Here is a 14,989-nt window from a genome sequence, read left to right as displayed (position 1 = left end):
CTGCCCCTGGACCTCAGCTCGAATGCCCCTCTCCAGAGGACTTCCCTCACCCCTACCCTGAAGACCACTCTCTGTCTTCTCTGAGCTGGGGTCCTCAGCCTCAACACTAGTCACATTTCAGTTCAGTTCAGTCGCTCAGTCGTGTCCGACTCTTTGCGACCCCCATGGACGGCAGCACACCAAGCTTCCCTGCCCATCACCAAGTCCTGGAGGTTGCTCAAAGTCATGTCCGTCTGGGCCCAGACCATGCTCTGTGGTGGGGCTATCCTGTGCATTGCAGGATGCTCAGCAGCACCCCCGCCCCCCGCCCCACCACCACACACACACAATTGTGACAACCAAAAATGTCCAGACATTGCTGACTGTCCCCTTGCAGCAAAGCCACCCTCACGGAGAGCTCCTGCACCAAGTGATTAGCATGTGCACAGCCATCTCTTTAAAAAGGTCAAAAGGATGAACCTATTCTAAGAGGCTGGCGTAGCTCCTCTAAAGAGGCATTTCTGTGTCCTTCTGGAAATGACTTACAGCACTATCCACGGCAGCGCTCAGAGCAACCTAGGGCTGGTCTTCTGTTAAACAGAATTAGACCTTCTAAGCAAACGTCTTCTGTGAAACAGGCTTTCTGGGATGTACAGGGGGAAACCGCTCAGGGATTCTCTTTGCTTCCGCGGAAGGGGAAAGGAAGGAAAGGATGCTTGTTCTTTATGACAGCATCTTAGAATTCCTGCCAGGACTTCTCACTCAGAAACCAGGTTAGATGTGTACACCCGTGGCGGATTCAGGCTGATGTATGGCAAAACCAATACAATATTGTAAAGTAATTAACCTCCAATTAAAATAAATAATTTTTTTTTTAAAAAAAGAACACATAGCTTAAAAATGGCAGAGCAAAAAAAAGAAAAAGAAACGAGGTAGAGGCTGCTGACAGGTGTGGCTGGGCTGAAAGGCAGGAAGTGAAGGGCTGGCTTAAAACCCTTCTCAGGTCTACTCCAGAAGAAAGTTGTCTGTATATATAACTCACCTAATACCGAGGTTAGGAATACAAGCTCTGAACAAGCCTGAGAAATGCATGCTGTAAATGGTGATAGTTGAGGCAAAAGCAATACACTACATTCCTTAGGAACACCCTCCACCTGGGGTTTCTGGCTTCGAAGGGACAATCCAAACAGTGCTCCAGACCTTGTCTTTTCCCACGGCTGTGACCTCCAAGGCAGGGCATTCCGTAAACCAACCAGGAAGCTCCCACTTGTGCCCCCTGGAAGCTCAGCTAGGGGACAGCTGCTCTAAGAAGTGCCTTCAGGCCCCAGCAGGGAAATATGATAACTGTTTTGCTTCTTGGAATGAGCTTCAGGTTCATTTATTCAAATGTTCTTCAAGTGCTGACTGGGCCCTAACCACGTTCCTGGTGGTCTATGAACTAGTGGTTAAGAGTGCCACTGTCTATGTAAACAGATAGCTCACTTAAATGCCATCTCTGCCACTTACTGTGTGATGCTGGGAAAGTTACTTAACTTCTCTGAGCCTAATTTTGCTTGTATGTAAAACAGGGATAAAAATACCTACCCCTGGGGCAGTGATGATTAAATGAGATAGTGTCTATAAAGTGCTTAGCAGAGTAGCATCAAAGAGGAAGCAGATGGTATTATTATTACTATTATCATTCAGAAAAATGTAAATAGCTTTGTAATCCCTGAAGGCAGAGTGCAAAGGGACAGCGGTGGACAACAAGGCTGGTTGGTAGATGCTGCTGCTGCTATTGCCAAGTCACTTCAGTCGTGTCCGACTCTGGGTGACCCCATAGACGGCAGCCCACCAGGCTCCTCCGTCCATGGGATTTTCCAGGCAAGAGTACTGGAGTGGGTTGCCATTGCCTTCTCCGGTTGGTAGATAGAACTGCATTATTTCTGACCAGGAGAGGATACAAAATCATACAATCTTAGAGCAGAAAGGAGTATTCAAGATCATTCAGTTCAACACACTTTGCAAGCAAGGAAATAGAGCTGAAGTACACGGATGTTGGGTGAAGTGACTTGTCCAAGGTCACAGAGAAAGTTAAGGGCAGGTCTGGGCCAGACGGAGCTCAGGCTTCCTGACGCCCAGAGGCTTTTCCATGGCTTTATCTATTACCGATGCATGGACGAAAGGGAAGTACCTCCTCCCTCAATGTAAACCAAGACCATAGTCACAGACAGATGTTCCAAAGACTTTGCTGGTGGAAAATTCAAGTTGACGTATAGTAGTTTTAAAGAATGTTTCCATAGAGATGCACAAATAATTGGAACAATAATCCCTTATACGGACAGAAAAGAACCATTCATTCAAACAGGACATGGAGAGGAGGTGGGGGTGATGTGCTTGTTCTGGAACGGTGGACAGAAAGGCCAGGCTGAGAGCTCCAGTGATCCGGGTTTAAAAACCAACATACTGGACAGTCGATCCTGCTCACAGATAATACCCAGCCTGCACGTCTTCACTGAACAAGCATGTTTTTCTGTAAGCCAGGCCTGGCTGAGGTACTGACCACAGACTGTCAACTCCTCTCCCGAAAAGCATTTCTGCCTGTATGAGTCTGCTCTTGCTGCAGTAACATATGGCCACAGACCTAGCAGCTTATAGCAACACTGGTTCGTGCTCTGCATATCTGAAGTCTAAAATCAAGGTGTCAGCAGGGCTGGCTCCTTCTGGAGGCTCCAGGGGAGTATGGGTTTCCTTGCCTTTTTCCCCCTGTGGAGGCCACCGCCCACATGCCTCAGCTTGCTGCACCTTCCTTGTGTCCTTCCCGTCTCCAGGATCCATCACCACGTCTCCTGCTGCTGACGCAGCACAGGTGCAGGCGTGTGATGGCCGAGGGGTCATCGGAAAGGTACTTGACTTCTCTGGGTCCCAGTCTCCTCTTCGGAAAGGCATCAGTGGTGGGAACGCGTGAAATGAGGTATGTGTGAATGCTGAGCAACAGGCCTGGCCCCCAGTAAGGACTCGAGAAAGGCTGCAGTTTTTCTGATAGCGGTGATTATTGTTACAGCCACCCTCATCATCTGATGCTCTCATTTCCATCACACAGCTCAGGGGACACAGATGAAGAGGTGTGACATTTGCGGGGAATCTCAGGAGAGACTTCAGAACGGGAGAGCCCTGAGCTTGCCCTGATCGGATGGCTGTGAAGAAATCTGGCCAACAGACAGAGGGGAGAAGAAGGGATTTTCTGGACAAAGGAAACCTCACAGTGTAAGGCACGGGTGTCTTTAAGTACACGGGGTGTTTATAGAACCAGGAACACTCAGGTGGCCAGAGTAGAGGGTCAGGAGTTGGGGTCAAGAGGCAGGATGGATGGCAAAGGGCTCGAGAGTTAGGTCTTTGGAATCAGAGGGGCCTGGGCTCAAGCCCCATGGCTCCTCTTAAGACCTCTGTAACCTGCGGCATCTTCTTTCTCTCTCCTCATCCTCCTTTGTAAAACGTGGGAGGCGACAGTACCCACCTCCCATGGTTGTCGCAAAGAAATGATTCAGGAGAGCCAAGAGGTCTCCTGGGAAGGGCTTTGCAGACCTGACTGAGGAGCCACTTTCTCTCCTCTTGTTTTCCCTTCGCTCTGTGCCCTCTGTCCCTTCTCCTCTGCCGACAGGAAGTCTGAGCACTGACCTTCCTAATCTCATGTTTCTGTCGCTGTCCTCCTGAACTTAAAATAATAGACTTTTCACAGGTGGAAAAGATGTTACGAGACCTTTGCTCATCTATAAAACGTGGGTAATGCTATAAAACGATGCTATCGTTGGCCTTCTATGGTTGCCCTGAGGATTCACAGAGACTGTGCAGAAGGCGTTTGATAGCGCATCGCAGGATGTTAATGGCATGGGCTCTGGAGTCGGACGCATGGAGCCCAGGTTCTGGCTGTGCCAGTTACCAGCTCTGTGACTGTGGGCAAACCTCTCTCAGTCACAGGCCCCGGTCTGCAAAATGAGGATGTTCATGCCTGTGGCAGAGGTTCTTTGCAGGGGGTAACTGAGAGAATGCCTGGGATATACTCATTACCTGTTATTATGATGATGCTCTTTTCATTTACATATGAGGAAAATCGGTCTCAGAGAGGGGAAGTGCCTTGCCCAAGGTCACACAGCAACTTGGTGGCAATCCATCATACAGGAGGCAGCTTCCTGTCGGATCAGAGGTCCGGGCGAGTTCTTGGCACGAGTTCCAGTGCCTGGGACCTGAGACTATGCGGCGCACTCCCCCTTCGTGGGCTGTTGTCCTGTGTGAAGGGCAAGGTGGTCTCCCCCGCCCCCAGCCCGCTCCCCTACAGCCTACAGATCTGCCTTGGTGGCCCCTGCCTCTCAGGGCGGTGCTGCCCTGCCTGCTGAGGAATCAGATGGCACCAGCAGACGGTCTCTCCATGCTACGGGAGCCTGCATCGCTCCCATCATTTATTTTGGACAGGACACAAGACGGGATATCAAAGGAATCAGCTGCTGGTCAGAGGAAACGGCTAAGGGGCCAGACCTCCTCCCGGGGCTTCCGGGAACAGAGTAAACACCCTGTGCAAGTGGGAAGCTGGCTCCCCCCATTTTAATCCGACTTTATGAATTGAAACTTAATCCATTCACAGACATTGGAGGCCAACTGGTTTCCCGGTAAAAAGCTTTTTACTAAAAAAAAAAAAAAAGTTATCTATACTTTTTAAAATAAAAAAAAAAACTGGATGTATTTTTATTTATAGAATTCAAGTTAAGATCGAAGAGTCTCAAGCAACAGTTGGGGGAGAATGAAAGGAAAGGGTCAAGACTGCTGGCTCCCCGAATTCAAAGGAGCCAGAGGATGACCTTCAGCTCGGGGCTATATTTTCCATTGTGCTCTGCGGAATAAGTGAGCTTTTCAGACTTCTTGGGAGCAGATGCTGGTGTGAGTAATGCCTTCCTTTGCTCAAGGGCAACATAAACATGTCCTAATGCCCAGTCAGTGGGCACACAACTACGAGCCAGGCCAACAGGCACCACTGTCGTTAAGAGGCAATTGCCATCCTTCGGCTTCAACAGCAAGAATGCCTGAGGAAGAAGTTCTGGGGAGGATGCCTCGTAGGGGCCAAAGACGTCAGTGTTCGCGTCTTCCGTTCTGGGTGTGGGTGACTGGGTCACAGATGGGCTGGTGCTGACATTTTCCTTGGCAGGTAGGGTGCAGTGGAAAGGACAACGACCTCAAGGTCGGCAGATCTGAAGTCATCATGCCTGCCGGGGCCAAGTCTATCCTTAGTTTTCCCGTCTATAAACTGGGCATCTCCCGGAGACATACTCTAGGTTTTGTGTGTGGGTGTGTTTTAAGTAAATTTTAATTTTTAGAGTGGTTTCAGGTTCATAGCAATGTTGATCAGAAACACATGTGCAGCTCCCTCATTCTCAAAGTCCCCCAGCAGAACGGGACATTTGTTACAATCGATGAACCTACAGGGATACATCATCATTGCTTAAAGTCATAGCTTACGTTCGGGTTCAGTCCTCGTGTTGTGCATTCTATAGGTTCTGACAAGAGTACAATGGCGTGCATCTGCCATTTGTGTGTCATACAGTGTCACTGCCCTAAAAATCCTCTTCTTGTTGTTGTTTAGTTGCTCAATCGTGCCCAACTCTTACGCGACCCCATGGACTGTAGCCCGCCAGGCTCCTCTGTCCATGGGATTTCCCGGGCAAGAATACTGGAGTGGGTTACCATTTCCTACTCCAGGGGATCTTCCCCACCCAGGTATCAAACCTGCATCTCCTGTGCCTCCTGCTTGACAGGCGGATTCTTTACCACTAGGCCACCTGAACCACCAAAAAACGCTCTGCATTCTGCCTATTCTTCCCTCCTCCCACCCAACTGCTGGCAACTACTTTTTTTACTGTTTCCACAGGTCTGCCTTTCCAGAATGTCATATAGCTGGAATCATATAGTATCTAGCCTTTTCAAGATTGGTTTCTTTCACTTACTAATACGCATTTAATTTTCCTCCATGCCTTTTCACGGCTTAATAGCTCATTTCTTTTTAGTGCTAATAATAGTCTGCTGTCTGGATGGACCGCAGTTTATTTATCCATTCACCTACTGAAGGGCATCTTGGTTGCTTCCAAGTTTTGGCAATTATGAATGAAGCTGTTATGAACATCTGCATGCAGGGTTTCATGTGGACGTAAGTTTTTAACTCCCCAAGTCTGAAAACCAAACCAGCTGTGTCTCAGATGTTCAGCATCCTTTTGATAGTTTGCAGTCTAGAAGTAAGCCCAGAGGAATTTACTCTGCTGTGTCAGTCACACTGGCCACTAGAATCTGAAAAAAATGTAGCTGAGAATACCAGGGAAATGGCTGAAGTGGAGATCAGAATGTAAGAATTATCTTTATGCCCACAGGAATAACAACCCTTTGTTCAATCAGGTTTTCATAGCAAAATCAAAGGGATAGCAAGGAACCTCATCCCCCTCAACCTCAACAATCGATTACAGGTGTACCTCGTTTTATTACACTTCGCAGATACTGCTTTTTCTTTCTTTCTTTCTTTCTTTTAACAAATGGAAGGTTTGTGGCAACCCTGTGTCAAGCAAGTCTGCGGCACCATTTTTCCAATAGCATTTGTTCACTTCCTGTGTCTGTGTCATATTTTGGATAATTCTCGAAATATTTCAAACTTTTTCACTATTATTCTGTTTGTTACGGTGATCTGTGATCAATGATCCCTGATGAAGGCTCAGATGAGGGTTAGCATATTTGAGCAAAGGGATTTTTAACTTAAGGTCTGTACTTTGTTTTAAGACATAATGCTAGTATAGACTTAACAGACTGAAGTATAGTGTAAACATAACTTTTATATGCTCTGGGAAACCAAAAAAGATACATGTGATTGATTCATTTTATTTCGGTGGTCTAGAACCGAACCTGTGATATCTCCCAGGTCTTCCTGTACTATTATTTAGGATGAACAATAATAGAAGTGCCCTCCACTTCAGCCCCGTCTAGAATCCAAAACTGCTTTTGGAATACTACTCCATTTATTTTCACAGTAACCCTGGGAGTGTTCTGTTAGGTAAAATCTGTATTATTTTTAACCACTACAAAATACACAGTACTGTTCTCTTGATGGAGACTTACTCGGGCTACGGTCTTTAAAGGAATAACTGGGAGAAAATGCTCTGGGTGGTCTGAGCTCTCGCGGACAGTTCGAGTAACTCCCAAATGTAAGCACTGCACACACCCCCCACCCGACCCCGACCTCTGCAGCAGTGAGGAAATGTTGCTTCTGAAGGGTCAGGGCTGGGAAACAGCTTCTGATGACCTGAGTACCATGGGGCCCTGGGAAGCTCTTAGGTTCACCATGTTTGAGTCTCCTGAAATAATATTATGTATTATTCTTGGCTCTGTAGCTTTCTTACTGGGTGAATTTAGAGGTTCGTGTAAACTCTCCACTTTCCTCACTTGTAAATGGGTTCATTGTTTTTGCCCACCTTGTGAAGGTGTTGGGCTGATAAAACAAATTGAAGGCAGACCAGTAAGGCCCCTGAATCGTTTGATGGGCTGTGTCAGAAATCCTAACTGCGCGTAGTGAAAGAGCTTACAGAGATGTTCACAGTCCTGACCAGCAATCACCAACTGGGGGTGGACTCTGCAATCAGACAACTAGTGCCCAGGCTGGGGAAGACCTGGAAGAATGCAGGCCTGGGGCTAATGGATGGTCTTCTGAATCGGAAAGACCTGGGCTCAAATCCCAGCTCTGCCACTTGCTGGCTGTGTGATGTTGGGTAAGTCAACTAACCTCTCTGAGCCTCCATTTCCATGAACTGTTCCATTAACTGAGAAAATCCAGTCTCTTAGGATTGCTGTAGGGATTAAATGAAGCATCTGGCATTTAGTAGATGCTTAATAAAGGACAATGGTTATAAGAGCCTGTCATTTTTCATGAGGTCTTATGAATGTAATGCAGTGTTTCCAAAACGTGCAGCATTTTTGCCACTTACAAGAAACAAAGAGAGCGTTTCAGGTGGGCCATGGAAATTCTTAGATATGTGGAATTAAGAACAAATAAGGTACCTCAGACTTGTTATTTCATGACTGTTACCACTTAGAATGGGGCTAAGGTTTTAGAAAATCAGTCATTTTTAAAATGATAATAGATAAGTGATTGTTCAGTTGGACTTGGGGTAACAAAATCTGAAGGTGGTGTATGAAAGCCTTAAGCCACAAATGGCCGCTGGAACAGCACAAAGGCCCCGTGCCAGGAGCAGGTTCTGACCTGAGGTTCACACTCCTCAGTCACACGGCCAAGGCCAGCGCCTGAATCTCGCTGAGCCTCAGTTCCCTCATATGTAAAATGGGAGGATAATATTTAAGAAGGTAAAAATTAGGCTAAAAAAAGAAAACTCTTGGAAAACTGCACAAGCACCATCCAGCATAAGAGGTTTATTACTTGTTATCCCTAATGTGTGCTTTGGCAGAGAAATAATCTGTGCTTAGCTGCCCGTTGATAAGACTGAAACATAGAGTAAATTCAAAGTCAAGGATGGTTTCAATCCCCACCCTGCCATTTACCATCCTGCAGCTTTGAGAAAGCAGTTTAAGGCTTCTATACTTCAACCTTCTCGCCAGTAAAAAAAACAAGGGGTTAAGAAAAACAATACCATTTGCAATTCAGCTCAAAGGTTGTAAAGGCCAACAGCCCAAAGGAAGGTGGGTAAAATGCGACAGGACACACCAGAGGTGAAATATACGATGGCTCTTCAACATGCAAACATATTCTTTAACTCACTCAGAAGATACACACTAATTAAACCCACAATGGTATGACTTTTTCCCCATTTTTAGGGGTACAGCTTTTTATCACCAAATAATCAGTTTGGTAAAGCTGTGTTAATGGTATAGGAAATAGTTTTGCCTTCATAACGATGGTGAGGAGGTAAACTGTTACCACCTCTGGAAAAAAAGTGAAAGAAAATGAAAGTTAGGCGCTCAGTTGTGTCCGACTCTGCAACCCCATGGACTGTGGCCCGCAGGGCTCCTCTGTCCATGGAGAGTCTCCAGGCAAGAACACTGTAGTGTGTTGCCTTTCCTTCTCCAGGGGATCTTCTCAACGCAGGGACTGAACACAGGTCTCCTGCATTGTAGGCAGATCCTTAACTGTTTGAGCTAACAGGGAAGCCCACCTGTATGGAGGGCAATTTATAATTTGTCAAGAGCAGATCCTTTGAGGATCCTTTGAGGCTGAATGCTAGGGTCCACATCCTAATCCCTGGAATATGTGTTACCTTATGTGGCAAAAAAGATTTAAGATTAAGTTAGGAATCTTGAGACTGGGAAGTTATTCTAGGTTATCCTGGTAGGTCTGCTATTATCCAGGGGTCCTTATAAAAGGGAGGCAGGAGATGAGGGAGGAGGAGGCAATGTGCTGATGGAGCAGAGATTAGTGGCCCTTGAGAACAGAGGAAGGGGCCACAAGCCACGGAAGACAGCCGGCCACCAGAAGCAGAAAAAGGCCAGGACATGCTTTTCCTGGAGTCTACAGAAGGAAGCTGACCTGCCAACACCTGGATTTTAGCCCGATGAAATTGATTTTGGACTTCCGACCCCCAGAGCTGCAAGAGAAGATGGTTCAGTGTTGTCCTGAGCCACTCGTTTGTGGCTAAGCAGCCATGGGAAACTAACATACGTTCTGCCACTCAGCAACCCCATTTCTAGGACTTCATCCTGCAGACACACCTGAGTAGGTACAAAATAACGACAGACGGGGTTGCACGTTGATCTCCACAGGTCAGCTCTTTTGTCCATGAACAGGCTCTGACTGTGCTTTCATGCTGTCTGTAGGGCTCGGTCACACCCAGGCACGCTTCATCCTTCCCGCTACGCTGACGCTGGCAAGACGACGTCTCTCTGCCAGCCCCAGGTCCGACGCTGACACTGCAGGAAGATTGCCCTTGCCACAGCAAGGTTCTAGCCCCTACTCCCAGGGTCAAGTGTTAAGGAAAAGTCCCTCATTATCTAATCCTGAGAAGCCCTAGGGTGAGCCCAAACAGAGCTCTGCTCTTTCTACAAACACAATTCACAGCTCTTTGTCTTCATTGCGGAGCGAGGCTTTTTCCTGACATGGGAGAAATACTCCTGCATGATGGATTAAAATTCCTCAAAGAGGGTGAAAGAGGAAAGCAAAATAAATGTATCTGCATGACTTCGAGTACAGATCCCCTTGTGGGGCCTTGTACCATCCTCAGAGCTGGGCTGGAGCTATTTTAAAACTAATGTTGTGCGTGAGATGAAACTACTCTATTGAAAAATCTTCTGTTCAGGGATGGAGATGGGCAAGAAATCAGTGCCGGGGCTCTGCGAGAGCTTGCTATGGTTATAAACGTTCCCAGCTGCATCAGCAAAGCTGCTCCGAGTTGACCGTAAACCTTTTGCGGGGAACTCAGGAGGCAGGGCTGACAAGGCAAATTGAAAACTGGAGTCCCTTTGACTAGGAGTCCTCTCAGGCTGCTAAAAATACCCAGTGATCTGCCCCATGTGGGGGCAGGCCAGGGAACCCTTTCTCCCTCCACCTCCCTGTGCCCGGTAAGAAAAGGGGCCAGTTAAGGAGGTAGGGATAGAGGGGCAGGAGAATTCATCAGATACCAGGTGAAGCAACTCTTGCCAGACCTGGTGCTGTGTGCCAGAGCTGCAGAGTGTCTCCCTAGACTAGGAGGTGAGGGCAAAACATGAACTTTAGAGCCAGAGAGATTTGGGTTCAAATCCCAGCTCTGCCATTTATACTTGTTTGTAAAGCCACAAAGCATGTGGCTTTATAAGCCTCAGTTTTCCCCTCTGCAAAGTGGAGCTAATAATCTGAACTTGTGGACTGCAAGCTTTAGGGATTATGTATGGCAAGTGCCTGGCATAGAATGGGTTCTGTACAAATGGGAGCTACTATTATTGCTCTGCCAATCTAGTGAAGAAAGACCTTTAGAAGCAATGGGAAATCAAACAAGGAGGAAAACCGCACATAATCCCAGGTTTGTAAGGTTTGGGCAGCAAGTGTCAGAAAAATTCTCAGGAAGGAAATGTTCTTGCTAAGACCTCACCCAATCTCTGTAGTCATAGAAATCTCTCCCCAACTTCTGATGTCAATAAATGCTACCTTTCTTCCAGCCTGCCCAGATCTGCCAGGGGGGTGTCCTTTTGTGCAGCATCATTTCAATATTCACCTGTTTGGTGTCTGCAGCACTGAATGGCATCATTCCTTCTCTGACACCCAGGGAACTGGAAAATGGCAGGTGGGTGATAAAAGAGTGGATTGGAGGGTTTGAGTGGAAAGCAGAGAATACCCTGGGTAGAGGAGGCAGAGAGCAGGAGCATGTGAGGCATGTGTATCACTCAGAGGCCAATCAGAAAGCTGAGGACCCTATACACCCCTGCCTCCTCTTCAGACGCTGGCCACAGGAGGAGTCCCCAGGCCACCTGCATGACTGGTTCCTGGGAACCCCCTTGGTTTGCTTATTCCCTAGAATACCTGACAGAACTCAGAACAGTTGTAAAGGACATAGATCAGATCACCAGAAGAAGAAGCACATAGGGCAAGGTTGGGGAGGGCCCCGAACATGGAGCCTCTCTGCCCTCCCCGGGAACCAGGGCATCATAGTGTGTTCCATCGTCAACATGAAGCCTGGCACAGCTCTGTTTTCTCCAACCAGGAAGCTCTACCAGGCTTTTTTTGTGCAGAGACTTGGGATTTCATCACACTGGCATGATTGACTGAATCATCTGGAACATACAAGGACGGAGATTCTGGGACACATAGGTGGGGGGCAGTCAAGGTACCATACATGAGATTAGTGAGAAGTCAACCCCAAAGCAAGACCAACTCTAAATGGTAGAGGCGGAAGGGAGGAGACCCCTGTCTCCACGGTGTGAATTAATGGGCAGTAAGAAAGATGTTTCTAGAACAAACCTGGCGCCCCAGGACTCCAGGATAACCCTGACTGTTCCTTTGGTCTTTTTAAGAATGGAGACACCCTGGGAGAAGAAGTCACAGGACACAAGCCTAGACTCTAATTAGAGTCCAGCGGGTTTCTGGTCCTTGCTCCGCACCTAACTCTTCTCATCCTTGACTGACCCAAACCTCCAATGCAGTAAAGCAGATTTTTGTTCATCCATGGTGTGCAGGACTGGGTTACTCTTAGGACTGTTTCCGTATGAGCCAAAGGCAGACCCAGGAGCCCTCAGGCTGATGGCTTTGTACCTCACTCACCAAATCCATGCACTCTCCCCATTAAAGGCTATATACAAAGGACCCACCACGGGTCACGGACCACAGGCCGGGTAAGCCCATGAGTCCCACTTCCTGCAGGAAGGACAGGGCCTCTCCTGCCATGTCCTTCAGCCCGCCTCTCAGCCGTTTCACAACCTGTTAGCGCTTCCGTTGCAGAGGAGCCGACTCCAAACAGTCCATTTCACCACCTGGAAGCCTGTTTAGAGGAGAGGATGGAGCAGGGGGCTAGTTCAGGAGCTCACATGATGATCCAGGTTATCATTCCTTCCAGCTACTCATTCACAAGGTATCTGGGGATAATTGAGACATACAAGGAAAGAAGATACAAAAGAATGTTATGGATAACTGATCCGCTACTGAGGAGCAGGCAGATAGATCCGATAATGTCCTCAGTTTCCTCAGGGATTGCTTAATTTCAAAACCTCATCCTGTTGCTGGGTGAAGTATCTTTATCTTTGCTTAGAAAAATATGGTCAAAATATGTATAGACTAGAAACAGAAGAGATTAAGAAGAGGTGGCAAGAATATACAGAAGAACAGTACAAGAAAGGTCTTAACGACCTGGATAATCTCAACGGTGTGGTCACTCAACTAGAGCCGGACATCCTGGATGTGAAGTCAAGTGGGCCTTAGGAAGCATTACTACATACAAAGCTAGCGGAGGTGTCCGAATTCTACCTCAATGCTTTAGAAATCAGGATGCAAGTGCCCAGGCCCCCTTTATAGGCACGTGACCCAGAATCTACGCGTTGGCCGCTCCTCTCGCAGCGACCCCTAGAGGCCGGGGTTCGTTGGTGTAGGAGGCAGAGACCCAAGACGGCCTGCGGCTGGGAAGGTGCTGCCGAGGCTGCCAGTCCATCTGGGACCCCGATGCTGGGGCAGAAGCAGAAAGGAAAGCTGTGCTCAGGGCACATGGAGCTCACCATCAGCAGCACAGGGATTTAAGCATCGGGCCCCTGTGCAGACATTGTTTTGGGGGCTGCTCTTGGAAGCTTGGTTTCAAATCTGGTCCTCTCCCGTAACTGAGAGTGACTGCATATCCTTTAAAAAAAAAAAAAAAATATATATATATATATATATATATTTTTTTTTTTTTTTCCCTGCTTAAACCAGAGTGGATTCCGTTGTTTACCCTAAGAACTGCCTGACGACCCCTCTTCAGTCTGTTCTCCAGGTGACAGTCAAAATCAGTTTTTCAAAAGCTGAAATCCAATCACACCACTTGCCTCCTTGAGAGGCCCTGTGTGACGGGATCTCGCTCAGCTCTCCGACCTCATCCTACCCCACACTCATCCTCTTGCCAGCTCTACTTTAGCCACGCTGGCTCTGACACAAGAAGTTCCTTCCCAGCGACTCTGCCTGCCAGCGAGTCCCTCTGCCTGGCAGGTTTGCCCTTCGACCCTCCCCATGCTTGACCCTCGGATGGCAGGTCAATGTCATCTCTTCCAAAAGGGCTGCCTGGACCGTGCTGTGGTGGAAACCCACGTCTCCCTCGTTATTCTTTGTCTGGCCACACTGTGGATTCCTTCAGAGAATCTACCCCAATTTGTAATTATTTCACCTGTTTACTTGCTTATTGTTGTATTATTGTTTATTGTATTGAAAGTGAAAGTGAAGTCGCTCAGTCGTGTCCGACTCTTTGCGACCCCGTGGACTGTAGCCTACTAGGCTTCTCTGTCCATGGGATTCTCCAGGCAAGAGTACTGGAGTGGGTTGCCATTTCCTTCTCCATTTATTGTATTACTTGTTGTTTATTGGCCACCTCTAGATGGTAGATTCTATGAGAGCAGAGATAAATTTTCTCCTTAATGCAAGGTCCCCAGACCTAGCATACTCCTTGTTCCATTTTATTGTAATAACTTGAGATTAGGTGAATGAACAAATTAGCATTTACTGAGTATCTGTGTGCAAGAACTGTCATAGAACATGCGCCTATACATGCATATTAACTTGCCGAATCCTCATACTAACCCTATGTGATAGGTATTAGGTATTATTATTCTCCCTATTTTACAGATGAGAAAATTGAGCACAGAAAGATTAGGTCATTCGCCCAAGGGCACACAGAGCTAGTCAATGGAGAGTGGAGTCTGTACCTAGATAGACTAGCTTGGGAATCCATAGTCTCAGCTAGAGCTGCCTGAAAGGAAGGAAGGAAGAAAGGATAGAAAGAAGGAAGGAAGGAAAAGTAATGAATGAAAAGTAGACAAGTCCAATATTTCCAGAAGCAGGGCAATCTCTAGGGGTCCCTTCAAGTCCCAGGACCCTGTTATTCAGTGGGGTAGGGGCTGACCGGGGCTGCTGCACATGCTAAGTGTTTGCACTCATGGAGTATGAGGGTATTTTACTAGTCCCACTGCCAGATGCTGGTAAATATTATTACATCCACATCTCACAAGGGAATTGAGGTTTCAGACTCAGAGTCACAGATCTTTTCCTGTGTGCTGACTCATAGAGTCTCCTGTGAGACTCAGAGATCCCCAGGGAGAGAAAAATTCGAGCTTCCCTAGTTAGACCCTGCTGGAGTAACTGGGCTGGTCAATAGGTCTAGACGTCGGCCAAGGAGAGCCCTCCAAAGATATCCCATGTCACACGCTGAGCGCAGTCAAGTTCACACGTTTAGGTAGTGATTCTCTTAGCTGCCCCCCCCCCCACCCTCAACCCCAAACACATTTTGGAGTGAATTCAGAGCAAAACAAAGTTCATTTTTCATTAGTGATGGCAGAAAATGCTATTTTGTCATGATTA

General features: G+C 47.4%; 1 long non-coding RNA gene across 1 annotated transcript; it reads left to right on the top strand.

Moving 5' to 3' along the window:
* The first annotated feature begins 9,382 nt into the window (after positions 1–9,382).
* Positions 9,383–12,292, top strand: LOC129629965 (uncharacterized). Its single transcript, XR_008703436.1, has 3 exons — positions 9,383–9,886; positions 11,122–11,246; positions 11,974–12,292. It is a non-coding gene; the product is annotated as an uncharacterized LOC129629965 (long non-coding RNA).
* The last annotated feature ends 2,697 nt before the right edge of the window (positions 12,293–14,989 follow it).

The sequence above is a fragment of the Bubalus kerabau genome, chromosome 16 (assembly GCF_029407905.1).
Source record: "Bubalus kerabau isolate K-KA32 ecotype Philippines breed swamp buffalo chromosome 16, PCC_UOA_SB_1v2, whole genome shotgun sequence".
NCBI classification, from domain to species: Eukaryota; Metazoa; Chordata; class Mammalia; order Artiodactyla; family Bovidae; genus Bubalus; species Bubalus kerabau.
Note: the sequence above shows the minus strand (reverse complement) of the source record. Positions and strands in the feature narration are given on the sequence as shown.